Source organism: Giraffa tippelskirchi, chromosome 12, assembly GCF_054371585.1.
Source record: "Giraffa tippelskirchi isolate mGirTip1 chromosome 12, T2T-mGirTip1v1.2.pri, whole genome shotgun sequence".
Lineage (NCBI taxonomy): Eukaryota > Metazoa > Chordata > Mammalia > Artiodactyla > Giraffidae > Giraffa > Giraffa tippelskirchi.
In genome coordinates, this window is record NC_137286.1 from 80,557,952 (window position 1) to 80,575,633 (window position 17,682).

The window sequence follows — 17,682 nt, forward strand, 5'->3', positions numbered from 1 at the left end:
GGCATTGCCTTTCTTTGGGATTGGAATGAAAACTGACCTTTCCGGTCCTGTGGCCACTGCTGAGTTTTCCAGATTTGCTGGCATATTGAGTGTAGCACTTTCACAGCATCATTTTTTTAGGATTTGATTAAGCTCAACTGGAATTCCATCACCTCCACTAGCTTTGTTCGTAATGATGCTTCTAAGGCCCACCTGACCTCACATTCCACAATTTCTGGCTGTAGGGGAGTAATCTAGCCATTTTGACTATCTGGATCATGAAAATCTTTTTTATATAGTTCTGTGCATTCTTGCCACTTCTTCTTAATATCTTCTGCTTCTCTTAGGTCCATACCATATCTGTCCTTTATTGTGAACATCTTTGCATGAAATATTCCCTTGGTGTCTCTACTTTTCTTGAAGAGATCTCTAGTCTTTCCCATTCTATTTTTTTCCTCTATTTCTTTCCATTGATCACTGAGGAAGGCTTTCTTATCTCTCCTTGCTATTCTTTGGGACTCTGCATTTAAATGTGTATATCTTTCTTTTTCTCCTTTGCCTTTTGCTTCTTTTCTTTTCTCAGCTATTTGTAAGGCCTCCTCAGACAACCATTTTGCCTTTCTTTTTCTTTTGGGTATAGTCTTGATCACTGCCTCCTGTACAATGTTAGGAACGTCTGCCCATAGTTCTTCAGGCCCTCTTTCTATCAGACCTATTCCCTTGAATTTATTTGTCACTTTCATGGTATAATCATAAGGGATTTGATTTAGGTCATACCTGAATGGTCTAGTGGTTTTCCCTACTTTCTTCAATTTCAGTCTGAATTTGGTAATAAGGTGTTCCTGATCTGAGCCACAGTCCGCTCCCCATCTTGTTTTTGCTGACTGTATAGAGCTTCTCTATTTTCGTCTTCAAAGAATATAATCAGTCTGATTTCAGTATTGATCATCTGGTGATGTCCATGTGTAGAGTCTTCTCTTGTGTTGTTGGAAGAGGGTATTTGCTATGACTAGTGTGTTTTCTTGACAAACTCTGTTAGTCTTTGCCCTGCTTCATTCTGTACTCCAAGGCCAAATCTGTCTGTGACTAAAGGTATCTCTGACTTCCTACTTTGCATTACAGTCCCCTATGATGAAAAGGACACCTTTTTTGGGTGTTAGTACTAGAAAGTCTAGTAGGTCTTCATAGAACAGTTCAACTTCAGCTTCTCTAGCATTAGTTGTTGGGTCATAGACTTGGAGACTTGGATTGCTATGATATTGAATGGCTTGCATTGGTAAAGAACAAAGATTGTTCTGTTGCTTTTGAGAGTGCACCCAAGTACTGCATTTTGGACTCTTTTGTTGACTATGAGGGCTACTCCATTTCTTCTAAGAGATTCTTGCCCACAGATAATACTTATGTGACTTTAAATGGGAACCGTAGTTATGAAAAGGATGGTGAGGACATGGCTGACTGATTTTGAAGAACCTATTTAGGCAAAGTGATTTTTAATCTAAGTATTTAAGGAAAGGGAAGGTTAAAGTTGTAAATAATAGCAACTTTAATAACTATATATTCTACCTGAAAAAACTTAGAAACTGTGCCTTATGATAGGTAGACTTTTTTTTTTTCTTTTGGCTAACCAAAGCCTGGGTTACATTAAAAACACACCAAAGCTTGATTCCAAATTTCCTCCTTCTTCTTAATAGATATTCTTATATTTTCTAAAAAAATGTGAATCCAAAGATTTCTCCTTTTTTCCCCCTTTCCTCAGCATAATTTCCCAATGTCACTTTTGAATGTCTTCACACTTTAGAAATTATACTTGTTTTTATATAATTCTTCTTCAGAAAATTTCTAGGATTTAACAGTATAGCAATATGAACATACTTAAGCAGCCATAAAATTAACAATATTTCATTTCACAATGAATACTCCCAGTGATATAAGGAGATATGCTACAATATAAAAATATGAATTTAAAGTATAAAAAAAAATCATTATGTAACACGCACGTGCTAATTTTACATCATTTTAACTATTGTTCTGATTTTTTTTTTTTAGCTGTCACAGAGGTTTTGAATACAGGTGGCCAATTCTCTCCATCCAACTCTAAGTGGTAGGTGGTAAAAATTGTTATATTTGAATTAGTATTGATCCAAGTCAGGATTTTTTCATTTTAATCTTTTTGGCACATTTGTAGTTACCGTTTATTATAAGCCCTGGCTTAAGAAGGTTAATGTAAAAATAAAATAAAAACTCAGCAGTTTTGGCTTCTCAGAATATCCTATTTAAAGTGGTATCCATCTCTAATTTCTTTCAGTCTGAATGCATAATTCATTTCTTTATAACTTTTATGGTTATATGAATTTATTATTTATTTATTTACTTACTTACATGACAGCCAGAACCTCTACTGCTTTTTCTACTCATGTCTCCCATATTTAGCCAAGCATTGGATTGTGGACATACTTTTTGTTTTGTTTAAGACTATATCTTGAATTAATTAATAAATAATGAATAAATGGTTATATGAAGAATGAGCCAATGAAATATTTAACCAAATTTAAAATGAAAGCATGTTATAGGAATCACAGGAATTAGGAAGTCAGAGCTAGGTTAACGTTCAACATAATCTCTTACAAACCGCTGGCCTGTGACTTATTAACGTCTGCCACATCACACTTCAGTAGGTCCCTCCTCTCTCCCCTTCCCTGCCATAGCTGCGGACTCAGTCTCTACTATTGCATTTTCTTCCAGCTTCATCCTTTATTATCCATTCCACTTTGCATTGCCTCCGTTTATATCACCATTGCCCATGAACTTTTTCTCTTCATTTTGTCCATTCACAGCAAGAGAATATAAAACAATAATTGTGTAAGATACTTTGTTGTAAAAGTCTACGTGTTATAGTCCTTATTTTTAGCTTGGGTTTTGCAATGTATGACTTGTTTAATGGCAGTTTCTCTAGAAATATATTTTGTGTCATCCTCTTAAGGTTAAAAGCTGTGCATAGAAAAAGAGAAAAGTATAGATTCGAAGGGGAGAGGATTGGAGAGAAATGTGTTATAAAGATTGCGTTCCCATGGTCCTATATCTCATTTACATTTTCTCTTCTTACATTCAGATTTTCTCCTCTTTCTCTATATTCTCTTCCATATTAATTTACTTTCCCTGTATTTATATATTATTTTCCCCTTCTAGCCAGTTAATAGAATGTTCAATAATGTTACAGACTTGTATCTTGCACCTTGAAAGAATCAACTCTCTAAGAACGTGTTTTTCTTCCAGGAAGTAACACAAGCTCTTGGAATATGCATGATTAACAACACACAAACAAAGCAAAAACTTTCTTTTTTCTTATTAAACCATATTTTCTCCAATATTATAAATGATTATAATTAAAAACCATAACTTCTGAGTCATGAGAAAAACAGTAACATATTTTTTCCGTTAAATTTTGTTTAACCTTGGATTCAAGGAACTACAGCTTTTAAACAATGTTAGACCATAAGGTCTTCTGTTTCTGTACAGCCAGAGAGATTTGCAAACTTGAATTTTATCTTCTCTTAATATGCTTCTCCCCAACATACATACAGAAAAGCTAATGAAAACAAGATCAAGTTTGCAGATATCTGCCAATTAAAAAAGAAATAAAAGCATCCCAGATTTGCAGTCCCTAGAAATTACAGAAGTTTTTGACCCCTACTTTGAATAATATCTGGGATGGGTTTCTGAATTAGAAGACTTAAAATTTAGACAAATATTCATCTTTTCATGATAGATGCAGCCTACAAATTAAATCAATGCTTGGTGTTGAAATATTAAATTGCTGAGATATTGACTCTCAAAGAGAGCTATTCTTGCTTACACAGGGGGACTTTAAGGGTGAGAATATATTAAACTTGATGAAAACTGACTAGACCCCATGAAAATCAACTTGGTCTATTCATCCCAGAATTAAAACAAAATTAATTGAAATTTCAGAATATGCTGTAAAATAAACAGTTATAAACATAAACAGAAATGATCATATGGGACTCACTAGTGAGTGAATAGGCTAATATAGAATTATGGAAGGTCAAGGAATACATTTTTATTGTATGTTTGTGGATAGGCAGACAAAACTAAAATTAAACCTCTATACTATGCACTAGTTTATTTGTAAAAATCATGTAAGGTAATAACCATAGCATTAGTCAAAGTGCTTGAAACATAGCTAGTGATTACGAAGTGGTAAATTATTCTTTTTTTAATGCCTCAGCCAATTTTTTGTGAGTTCCTATATTATGTTACAAAGTCCAAAATACCTAGTTATTTTTCTAGATGCTCAGGATACATCAGTAAACAAGAATAAAAATAAAACATATCTCATGCTATAGTACTTATATTTGGGTAGAATGAAACAAAAATTATTGAAAAATATGTATGCATGCATGCACATGTGTGTATGGTTGTGTGTTGTATGCTGTATCAGAAAGTGTCAAGTGTTAAGGTAGGGATGTGTGGAAATTTTAAATTGTGGTCAGGGAACGTGTCACTAAGAATCTGACAGTTGAGCAAAAATCTTATGGAAGTAAGCAAGTGAGCCATGGGATGTAGGGGGAAGAAATTTCAGGTCCTAAAATGAGAGTACGCTTTGAGCAATGAAGAGCTGATTTGACTGGAGCTGAGTGAGTGGAGGAGAGAGTGAAAGCAAGGGAGGTTTCCAAGACGGAGAGGATCACGCCACAGAGAAATCAGTAGGGCAATGCAAAAACTTAGCTTTGAATGAGCTTCAAAGCCATTTTAAAGATCTCGGTAGAACAGTGATGTTATAGGATATACGATTCTAACAAACACTTTGGTCTTTATTTCTGCCTTTTGAGTAGTTTCTGTTTTCATTATAGAGGAAAGGGTAAAAGCAGTCAAACTGAAAGGCACGTTGAAGTAGTCAATGTAGGCTATAATGATGACTTGGAACAGGAGCGTGGTAATGGAGGCAGTGAGATGCAGTAGGTTCTGAATGTAGAGATGCTTAGTAGTCCAGAAGCCAAGATGACAGGATTGCTGATGTGGGCATGAGAGAAACAGAAAGTAGATGTGAGAAAGAGACAGCAGTCAAGAGTGATATTCAGACACTGGACCAAGGACCTGGAAGAGTCAAAAATATTCTGGTTAGAGCAGTTTGGAAAAGAAATGCATAGAGTTTAACATTGGGTGTGTTTAGTTTTAACTACCCAGGGGGAGATATTGAGTTCATAATTGGATACATGCATTCACACAGGCCTGGCTGTTGCAGTCCCCTGGGTTGCAAAGAGTCAGGACTGGGTGACTGAACAACAACACTCACACATTCTGAGGGAAGTTCTGACAGGGTGTTCAGATTCCAGAGGGTATTTAATTTCAAGGGCTTTGATGAGCTCTTAAAGTTAGAATGGCAATGGAAAAGAACTAATTGGGAACTCCAACACTCAGAAGTCAAAGGTCTGAGCAAGTTCAACAAGAGAGACTAAGAAGGAGTAAGTCATAGTCTTATAGGAGGAATACCAGGAGAGAGTGATTTTCCTGAAAAGCACTGCTGAGTTGAGAAATGCTGAGTGATTAGTTGCATCGAAAGCTGCAGGTACGACAACATGCATTGTGACCGCACCACTGGGGACTGGTGACCCTCTCCTGCCCGATGAGAGTCACTTACATGCCCTCCTTCACACTCTGTATCCATTGGCATTGGGCTGGAAGTTTGCAACTGGCCATGGTTGAAGTATGGACCACGAAAATTGGCATATACTTAGAACTAGACATTTTTTTTTTCTTCCTAAAAGGCACTATTAAATGACAATAACACTGACAAAGACATAAGCATTGGACTTAGGAATACGCGGATCACCGGGGCTCTTGGCATGTGTACTTTCTATAGATTGTTGACAGGAAAAGCCTCAATGAATTGAGTTCAAGAAAAGAGGAAAGACCATTTGTGTCATTTTTTTAGATTCCAGAGAGAATTGATATCATATTATATTTGTCTTTTGCCTTTGTCTGGCTTATTTCACTTAGTATGATTATCTCTAGGTCCATCCGTGTTGCTGCAAATGGCGTTCTTTAATTCTTTTTATGGCTGAGTAATATGACATTGTATATGTGTATCACATTTTCTTTATCCATATCTTGATGGACATTTAGGTTGCTCCCATGTCTTGGCTATGGTAAATAGCATTGCTATGAATGTTAGGGTGTGTGTGTCTTTTCAAATTAGAATTTTCTCTCAATATATGTCCAGGTGTGGGACTGTAGGAACATATGGTGACTCTTCCAATATTCATTGGAAGGAATATTCGTTGGAAGGACTGATACTGAAACTGAAGCTCCAAAACTTTGGCCACCTGACACGAAGAACTGACTCATTGGAAAAGACCCTAATACTGAGAAAGATTGAAGGAAGGAGGAGGCCAAGAGAGGATGAGATGGTTGGATGGCATCACTGACTCGAGGGAGATGAGTTTGAGCAAGCTCTGAGAGTTGGTGATGGACAGGGAAGCCTGGCATGCTGTAGTCATGGGGTTGCCAAGAGTCAGATATGACCGAGTGACTGAACTGAACTGATGGGGACTCTATTTTTAGGACCTATTGTATAGCACAGGAAACTAGATTCAATATTTAATAACTTGCAAGAGTAAGGAATCTGAAAAACAATATATATACACTGAAATACTTTGCTGCTGCTACTGTTGCTGCTAAGTTGCTTCAGTCGTGTCCAACTCTGTGCGACCCCATAGATGGCAGCCCACCAGGCTCCCCTGTCCCTGGAATTCTCCAGGCAAGAATACTGGAGTGGGTTGCCATTTCCTTCTCCAATGCATGAAAGTGAAAACTGAAAGTGAAGTCGCTCAGTCGTGTCTGACTCCTAGCGACCCCATGGACTGCAGCCGACCAGGCTCCTCCATCCATGGGATTTTCTAGGCAAGAGTACTGGAGTGGGGTGTCATTGCCTTCTCCAGAAATACTTTGCTACAAATCTTAAACTAACACAGCATTGTTAATCAACTATACTTAAAAGAAAATAAAAGCTACAATAAAAAGGAAGGACGAAAGGAAGCATTATAGTCAGTGAGTGTGCATGGCTCATTCAAGGAAAGTTTAGGTAAAAAAGACAGTAGCTATAGCAAGATGTATCAAGAGAAGGTTGTTAGTTTTCTGTTTTGTTTATAAAGAGGGAATGTGTGCATCCTAGGTTGCTTCGGTCATGTCCAACTCTGCACAACCCTACAGACTGTAACCCAACAGGCTCCTCTGTCCATGGGATTCTCCAGGCAAGAATACTGGAGTGGGTTGTCATGCCCTCCTCCAGGGGATCTTCCCAACCCAAGGATCAAACACACATCTTTTTATGTCTCCTACATTGGCAGGCAGGTTCTTTACCACTAGTGCCACCTGGGAAACCAAAAGAGAAAATGTATAGCACTATCATATGTAAGGGGAGTAACTGGAGATAGGGGAAATTTTTAAGGAATAGAGGGAAAATTGATGGAATTATCTATCACCTTGTGAAAGGAATGGGAGCATATGCTCAAGTGGAGAAGTTATTTTTAATAAGACTACAGACTTTTCACTTGCAACAATAGTCAGGAACAGAGAACATGTGGTTCACAAGCACGGTGAGGAAATGCTATGTGTGATTGCTTCTCTTTCCAGAAGTGAAGTCATCAGCTGGAAGTGAGACTGGGGCAGAAGTCTATTGCAGCTGTGAGGTGAGAGGATGAGATGGAAAGTAGCAGGATAATGAATGACCTAGGGAAATGTGGGCAATGTCCTCTGCAGGGCGAAGGGCTCACCTGACGCTACTCATCAAGGAATTTAAATAAAGCCAGTAGACAGGATAGTGATTGTCTTCAGCAACAGTCGAATTCAGGAGTAGGTAGAGAATTGATTTTAAAAATGCGGAAGTATAAAAGAAAGCATAGTAGTGATAAGGGAATTGATACTTTAAAACTCAGGTTAAAATTCCAAACTCTGGAATCAAAACTAGTTAAGAAAGGACAGGAATACATGAAGGAGACAAGGGGCATTAAAAGGGCAAAAGATTTTGACCTGGTCAAAACAGTAGATTTGAAGCCCTTTAATAGGTAAACTGGAATAGAAAAGAGGCACACAGCAGACTCATGAAACTGAGTTTATGAACTTAGAGAACAGAAGATCTAGTTACACAGAGACCACGTTATTGAAAAAGGCATCTATGTGTATGTACAAACTCTAAAAACTTAATAGGTTTATTGAAAAGGTTTTGGTAAAATAATAAGAAGAAGAATCTAAAATCTACAGAGAACAAAGGAAAGTAAACTGAATTAAAAAAAAGACTCCCGAAAGAGAGGTAACTAAAACCACAATGAGATAACCTTCCACACACATCAGAATGGCTACCATAAAAAATGAGAGATAATAATGCACGTTGATGTGATAAAATGGAACTCTACTGTATTCCTTGTTGGACTGAAAAGTGATACAGATACTTTGGAAAAGAGTTTGGCAGTTTCTTAAAATATTAAGTATATAGTTATCAAGCAATTCCACTCCTACATTTCTAAACAAGAGAAATGAAAGTATTCAGTCTTTCAAGAGAAATGAAAGTCTTTATTCTACATAAAGACGTGAAAGCCAACATAGATAGTAGAGTGACTCATAATAACCAATATATAGAAACAGTTCCTATGCCCATAAACTGGTAATTTGATCAAGAAAGTGTGTACATCCATACAGTGGAATACTATTCCTCAATGAAAGGAATGAAATACTGACATGCTACCACTTGTATAAACCTGAGGAACTTTAGGTAAATCGTAAGAATATAGAACAGATTGTGTATTCTATCATTCCATTTGTAGGAAATGCCTAGAAAATGTGAATGTATAGAGACAGAAAATAGATTACTGGTAGACTGAGGCTGGGATAGGGAAGGACATTAACTAATTTTTGTTTGATTTTTTTAATTATGATTTTTTTTATTGGAGGATAATTTCTTTACAATCTTGTGTTGGCCTCTGCCATACATCAAAGCCATTAACTATTAACTAGCAATTTATGAGAGTAATAAAATGTTCTAAAACTGAATTATGGTAATATTGCGTGACAGAAAATCTACTAAGTGATTATTAAAAATCATTGACTTGTACACTCAAAATTGGTACATAAGATGAAAATTAGACCTTAATTAATTTGTTTTAAAAAGAGAGGTAAACCAGTTTTAGAAAAACAGAGGGAGCAGTTGGTTTTATTTGGTGACACAATATTTGAAGGTGACTTCTTCTTTCTGCATTGGGAAGGGGAGAAAAATAGGAAATTGCATGAAAACAGCAATAAGAATGGAATATCTTCACACTCTTTCTAGCTCCATGCTGTGGGAGAAAAAAAAAAAGAAAATCAGCTCCCATTAGAGACAAGCAACATCCTCAAAATAGAGACAGGAGTCAGAGCAAGAGAGTAAAGAACATTCAGAGAAGGGGTTCAGAACATGATGGATTTTCTATGGACTAGGAGCATTTCTGGGGAAGAGCCCCTGGAGAGGGGCATGGCAACCCACTCCAGTATTCTTGCTTGGAGAATCCCTTTGTCTGAGGAGACTGGTGAAGTACATTCCATTGAGTCACAAAGAGTTAGACACGACTGAAGCGACTTAGCACGCATGCAGGAGCATTTCTAAGGGCATAGGAGAAGTGTTTTGAGAGCTCAGAAGAAATGAGAAATAGATTAGTAAGGGGCATGTACTTGACTTTAAGGAAATGAGAATCAGGAATAACCTGTGAGACCTATTTTATCCTGGTAATTGACATAAACCAAGATAAAGGGCATGGTGAAGTATGAAGGCTCTTTGATGTGTAAGCTAACAAGTTATTTGTAAACTAACAGTTATGCTGGCAGAACACTTTAGATTCCTGCATCAGAAACAAAGAGCTTCATTACTCACAGTCCCGCAAGCAGCAGCCCTTCTTGTTCACGCGGGTGTCTCTTGTCCCGCAAGACTCCTGAGAGTGACACAGTGTGACCCATGTGGCACACATGCTTGTACTGTGTTCATATCATGACTAAGGAACGCCCAACTTAAAGAAAGCAAATCCAGATTTGCTACAAATTAACCTGCCTGAGCTTCTCTGGAAAAATCATTATACTGGTTACTTCTATCCTGATCAGCAAGCAGATCCACTCTCTGTTTGAGAAAGGAAGGTAGTATCTATCTTCCAAGACAGACAACTTGGTATATGTAGGGGAAGAGCAAATTAGCCCAGATGGCCTGGTCAGACTCTCTCAACCCAAGGTCTCTTGCTCTTTCTTGCCCCGTGTTTTGTCAATAATGATTAGGTAACAGCTGAGATCGCGTACAGCACTGCGCACGCGCGTCTAGAGGTACTGTCTTGGTCACGGGCTACTTTGTGTGCTAAACATACATATGAGCTCCACCTAAAGCCGTGCCGTTACTGCTGCGTCGCGCCTGTGTCCATTGGGTCAGCCATGAGAGGAAGGAAGCAGCATGTCTGCAGCTCCCACAGCTCCTTGCATCTTCCTCCAATCTCTTAGCTCGTGCCTAGCCTACCCTGGGTTCAGCGAACAGTGGGCACATTGAGGAACAGTGAGACAACTGGCATCAGGAACAGGATCAGTGAGACAACTGGCATAGTCAACAGGATGAAGAGGAACAGTGAGACAGCTGGCATAATCAACAGGATGAAGAGTGATTCAGCAATACGACTGTGATACATATACACGATAGTGTATCTGTTTACCATACAAACACCAGTTGAAAACAGCCTCTAACAAATGTTATCAGGGCATCTAATCACAAGATGTTTAGAAATGACTCTTCCAAGAAAGGGTAAAATGATACTCATCTTTGCAGCCTCAATCCGATTGTCATAGTAACACAAATGACCTTTATAGAGGTATAAGAAGTGATGAGGTGTTCTGGCAAAGGAGACAAAACAATTTGGGGCACCTTCTTTTCTCCTGGATGTTTGGAAGCCAGGGCAGGGGTCTTATTGGAAATACCTGGAGCTCTGAGGAGACTCTCTTTATTGCATACATGTTGTAAATTTAATCACATCTCATATTAAAGTAAAGACTCTGAAGAAGTTGGATTATTACTCACAAATGTCTACTTTCTTCCCCTCACTCCTTTGATCATGATTTTCAGTAACATAAATGCGATGTTAATAGATCTAACACAAGTAGACATTTGAAATGTGTTTGTACAACTGGTCTTGCTCTTTTATAGCCTCTACCATTACTCTGGGAAGAATATAAGGGAGCCAGCTGAATGCATCCTGGATGAGCCAATCCCCAGGAGCAAGTGGGTTTAGCTGAGATAAACAGAGCAATACAGGTTAGCTAAGTTAGATAAGTTGATTGCCTGCAAATCTGCAGGTAAGTGAGAATTAAATGATATGGGGTTTTTTAAGCCATTGAATTCAGAGGGTTTGGGGTTATTTATTTGTGTGTTTTTTAGTTTGTTTGTTTTGTTTTTATTTTGTAACAGCTATCTGATATACTGCTTGAATATAGAAAAAAGAATGTCTTGACTGAAGAAGTAGAGATAGATATTTCAGGAATATGGGTTACCAAGGAGAATATTAGTTTACTGTGGCAATAGCAGAGTATATGTATGTTTTCACGTGTGACAGGCAGCCTTGGAGTAGACATTCTAGGAAGGGTATAGTTGTCTCAGTATGCATTCAGGGACCAGGCTCTATTTCACAATTGCTAAAATTCTCCAAGTTGTTTCCAATGGGCAAAGGGCTACCTCACAACTCATATTATGTTACATTGTTATTTATATTATAATATTCAACATTGTTTAAAAACCATATTAATAATTAATTAACAATAATAAGTGAAGTTGTGATTATGAGACAATGATATGGGAAATTGATTCATGAACATAATTGAAGTTCATCTAAAGCTTGCTCTTACAAAATTCTTAACAGCAATCTGTGAAAGAATATGGATATCTTAAGAATCAAAATCTGAAATCTTTTAAAATTTTTGAGTGAAATAATTACAAATTTGAACGTAAAAAATTTGATTAAGAAGTACTTTCTTTCACAAGCAGAATTCATAATTTATTAGTATTCATTCATTATCACATCATATAGACAGTGATCCACATAGAAACCCTGCAAATGAATGATAAACAAAAGTAAAATGTAAACAAACAAATGTAACCTGTGTATCATATAAATTGAAAATTATTTTCTACAGCAGTAATGTTTATGGAATGGATTAGATAATTGTAATAGTTAACTTTTTGTCACCTTTTATCTATGGGAAAATCTGAAATGAAAAGTGATAATACTTGTTCTACATTTTATATGAGCAATTGTACTCTGAGTTCCAAATGATTGAATCAAATATTTACTTTTAGAAAGGAAAGAATGAAATAAACAAGCTTCATATTAGACATGCAATATTATCTCAGTTAAACCTCATAAAAGCCTAAAGTTTAGCATTATTTCATTTTTAATTTGAGAGACAAGGACAATCATATTGCTTATGTCTTTGTTATGTTTATATACCTAACTACAGATCTACATTTTTTCAAAACTGATGTCTGAATCAAAACCCACTGCATATTTTTATTTAAAGCTTCTTTTCTACATGTATCAAATATATAGACTAGTTATGCTACAACTTTTGCAGTCATCAACTTTCTCTACCCAAAAAAAGGTAAATTGAGGTAAAGGAAATTAGAAAGGTATTAAAAATAAAAATAAGCATATTTATTAATAAATCATTATTGTAATTGCAGTCATACAACTTAAATAATTATTGAACATGTGCAAATGTAACCATTTATCTTTATTTTAACATATCATGCACCTAAATTCCTTGGTGGATCATATGGTAAAGTGTCTGCCTATAATGCAGGAGACTCTGGTTCTATCCCTGGGTCAATAAGATCCTCTGGAGAAGGAAACGGCAACCCACTCCAGTACTCTTGCCTGAAAAATCCCATGGACAGATGAGCCTGCCGAGCTACATTCCATGGGGTCACAAAGAGTCAGACATGACTGAGCAACTTCACTTTCTTTCACTAAATTTATAATTTTTTTCATAATCACAAAATATTAAAACACATTTAGGTAATTTCTTTTCCTGAATTTATATTTTTTTAAAATCAGACTAATTGAAGAGAGAGAAGCAAAATCACAGTGCTCCATATAAAATTTCTAGTTAGATGATGGAAATAAGCAGATTTTAGAAGGAAAAAAAATAAAGTATGTATATGTTTGTTGACACTGCATTTATGAAATTGCATTTGGCAAAGTTTGGCAAAGATTTGAATTTCTAGTCTAGCATATCATGTTTTGATATTTTGCCATAGTTTTGTAATTTGATATTTTGATTACATTATTTCTCATAAAAACTGGATGAAGTAGATGAACCAGATTAATTTAACCTATGAAAATAATAATTTATTTAAAAATGAAGAATAGAGTTTTGTGTTATTTCACTTAGCATGATGTCCTCAACTTTCACCCGTGTTGTGTTATTTGACACACTTTCCTTCTTTTTTAAGGCTGAATAATATTCCATTGTATGTAGGCTCCATATTTTCTCTATCTATTTATCCATTGATGGACTTTTAGTTTGTCTCCACATTTTGGCTATTCATTGCAATGAATGAACATGTGTTTCAAGGAAAAATATACTTTCAAAGTACAAAATATTTCTCATGTATCAAGTGAATAATCAAAAAGTTGGAAGCTGCTAAAAATTCTGACAAACTTCTCTCAACCATCACTTTTGAAATCAAACTATTAAACATTATTTGTTAAATCTTTATGTAAACAGTGAATGCTGGAGTTTTTAACAACCTGATAGCCGATATAAAAATGTCAATCTAATATCAATATGTTTTAATATAATATATTTTATTATAAAATTATATTTCAACATGACAGAGAATATTGCCTGTCATTAAACATGTAATATATAGGTAATGTAAAAGCAGGAGAGGAAGAGAAACTATAAGGCAGTTATATAAAATAAATTATTTATCATTCTTCATTTTAACTTCCTTCACACATATCCAAGAAGCAAGCATATATACTTAATGTCATCATAGGTTAGAAGTGCAAACAAGGCACAGAGATTAACGTCAGTTTAAAAATATTTGTCTCTACTGAAATTATGAGTTATTAATTCCCTAAATAATAATCTCAAAACTTATTAGCTTTTAGTGTGTTAATTATAACATGTGCCTCACTCTCGTGGTACTTGAGTTACTCTTTGCCAGAATGGTATCTGAAACTGAAGTTGCTTTTGAACCTCTTACCTAAGCCTAGTCTCACTTTTTAAATTCTTACATGTGTACATGCTATGTCACTTCAGCCATGTCTGACTCTTTGCGACTCTGTGGACTGTAGCCCACCAGGCCCCTCTATCCATGGTTTTCTCCAGGCAAGAATACTGAGGGGGTTCTCTAGGGGATCTTTCTGACTGAAGAATCAAATTCAGGTCTCCTGCATTGCAGGTCGGTTCTTTAAATTCTGGGGTTATGTCAAAACCTAATCTTTTGCTAAGAGCTTAAAATGAAGGTAGCCTCCCCAAGAGGGTGGGTAAATGTCTTGATTGCAAATGTGTGGCCTTCCAAAGAGTGGACCTTGGACAGTAAGATTTAAGTAGTTGTGGGTCTCTGGAGAGTTTCCCAGATGGCTCAGTGGTAAAGAATCCACCTGCCAATGAAGGGAGACACAGAGACTCAGGTTTACCCCCTGGGTCGGGAAGATCCCCTGGAGGAGGGCATGGAAAGTGGCTCTAGTATTCTTGCCTGAAGAATCCCATGGACAACAGTCCATAGGACTGTGGGCAACAGTCCATAGGGTGGCAGAGCCAGACATCATGGAGTGACTGATTACATACACGTGGGTCTCTGGAAGTTTGCCTCATGGATGAATAAGAAGAAGAACACAGAAAGAGATATTAGATAGTGAGCATTGCAAAGAGAAATAAAAACGGAGAATTGAGTGGTGAAAAATATATACACTCTTAAAAGCACAAGGATTTAAATCACTTCTGTGATTACCCTTTAACCCTCCCAAATCAGTTCACAGGAGTGCAGTTCTTGATGTTTTGTTTCACTGCTACTCTTTTTTCAGACTCACTGTCTTTTAAGCCATCCAAATTGATAAGAAATTAAGTCCTTATGTGTATGTGTCCAACTTAATAGACACTGAGTTACCTGAAATGCAAGAAAAGCTTGCAAGTTTAAAATCAGAGAATACGTCGCTGACTGGTGACTGCAAATGAAGGCACAGCAAAGACACAATAGTGACCTCTCAGTAACATTTAGCCTGTGAGCCTACTTCAGCAAGCCAACAATGACATGAAGTCATTAAAATATTATAGGAAAAGCTGTCTTTTGAAATATTGCATGTTCTATTACTTAAAGAACTCACCTAGTGCGTCTGAAAAAAAAAAAAATTCCCAGGGCCACCTGACTCTCTGCAGGCTACAAACATCACTCTTTAGTTCATTTACTAGATAGGCATAGAATCTACATTATAATATTAAAATTGCTGTAGAATGATAGTAAAAAAGGAAAAAATAGTAAGATAAGTAAGTGTATAAACTTCTGTTACATATCATCTGTGCTAAGCATGTGTAAATCTATAAAATTTGTAAAAGAATCAGTGGAAAATCCCACTCATTTCCAATAACATCAGCAGTGAATTTCACTAAGAATGATGGAAGACCAAAAACACCCTTTAAGATTTGTATCTCCTGACTTAATTTCTGTGAAATGTGTCTTTCTCCTCTACTGTGTACTTGTGAGCCCCTTACATACTTCAATTTGTTTTTACTCCCGTTGTCCTTAGACTCCATGCATGTGTGCTAGATGGCTTCAGGAGTATCCGACTCTGTAACCCCATGAACTGTAGCCCGCCAGGCCCCTCTGTCCATGGGATTCTTCAAGCAAGAATACTGGAGCCAGTTGCCACGCCCTCCTCCGGGAGATCTTCCCAAGTCAGGGATCAAACTTTTCTGTCTTTTGTCTACCTGCATTGGCAGGCAGGGTCTTCATGGCTACCACCACCTGGAAGCCACCTTAGACTCCATCCGTGATGAAATAAAGTTCTTTACAGCTTTCTTTTCTTGCTCCAGTAGTGATTTCTAGAAACTGTTCTTTTGAAATTCTAAATTAAATTATTAAGATGTGTTTTAGCTACAGTTAACAAGAAAAGTTTGCAGTTTCTTGTGCTGAAGGTTATCTAGAATTTTATGTTTGATATGTTTCAATGTTGGATTAATGAGGGAAGGGTAGAGAGGGTCAGAAAGGAATTAATAATTTAAATAATCCATAACATAAATTGTTCCTCTTAGTTCTACTTTTGTCACTTTTCATACCTAAGGGAACGTGTATCCTTTCAAATCCAGTTATACTTGGAGAGTGATACTGTTGCTGAGTTGAGGAAAAGATCATTAGTATCCTAAGGATGCATGCTTACTTCACTTTTATTTAAACTAACATAGAAGTGTAACATTTATTATGGAACTACTGAGAATCTGGAAAACTCCACATAAAATAACAGCCATAGAAATTTTTATAACGAACTGTAAAGGGTATCTCAATGTCTATTTCAAAACTGATTTGATGAATACAGAAAAGGTCAAACTAAAAATAACTAGACTGAATCAGTCATAAGTGTTGTAACATATGCCTCATTTAATAATGAACTCTAAATTTGCACAACAGTTTAAGGAGTATCATGAATGCTAATTCTGACAGCAAAGGGTTATGAACTACCTGTTGACTTGCACCCGACACAAGGTCAGGTAGTTAAGCGCTAATCAAACCCTGATATACCAGAAGGTGAATGACTGATCGGAGCCGGCTGCTGAGAGGAAACTGCAATAGCGCTGTGACACATTCAGAATGACACCGTGTCCTGAAACAGAAACGGCTGTGATCCCATCTGTTGATGAAGTCTAACTGCTTCAGTTAAAGCCTCGCTATGTAGGCTACATATTTCCTAGGAGATATTTTTTTATCTCCATAAACATTCAGATGTTACAAGTGCTAAATAGTTTCAGGTTCCCCTTACATATGCATGTGGTTAGCTATTTCTAAAGGTTCCATTAAATATTTTTGGCACGTTGAGCAACAATAAAGACTTGAGTGTGGGGATTGGAGCATAGGCAGTTTCACCCAAGAGCGGATACAAAGTTTCTGAACGTCATGATGTCCATGAAGATTTTAAAAATTTTGTGCCCATGGTAGTGATCAAATGGAAATTTAATTTATGCTTGTTAAAATTCAGAAAATCAAAGGGAGCCCTAAGCATTGAAACTCTGATAAAGCTGATGTTGTCAATGTGAACGTAAGTGTACATTCTATCAAGTCTGTATTTTTATCATATTCCCCAATCGCTTAAACCTTATGAAAACAAATCAGATTTTCCTGTTTCTCTGTCTCTTTTGAGGACTTCTCTATAGCCCTAATGCATTTCCTCTGCTTACCTCATTGGCCTTTTAATTGTGCCATGGGAGTAAAAGATAAGCAACAGAAAATTAAGAAAAAAAAAGAGGAGAGGGTTTATTTTCACAACAAGCCCTAGTCCAGAAGGTAATATTAAGGCAAAGAGAAATTAGATGAGGTAAAACACACACAGACAAATATTCTTGCACTCACTAAGAGAAAGGAGCATTTGGAGTATGCGTATCAAATTATTTTTTTCTTATCCCTTCAGGAAATCT

At 36.6% G+C, this 17,682-nt stretch overlaps 1 long non-coding RNA gene across 1 annotated transcript; it reads left to right on the plus strand.

The window, feature by feature from the left end:
• Positions 1-10,422: 10,422 nt before the first annotated feature.
• On the plus strand, positions 10,423-16,088 carry LOC145528926 (uncharacterized). The gene is made up of 3 exons (XR_014070796.1): positions 10,423-10,801; positions 11,201-11,349; positions 15,804-16,088. It is a non-coding gene; the product is annotated as an uncharacterized LOC145528926 (long non-coding RNA).
• Positions 16,089-17,682: the final 1,594 nt, after the last annotated feature.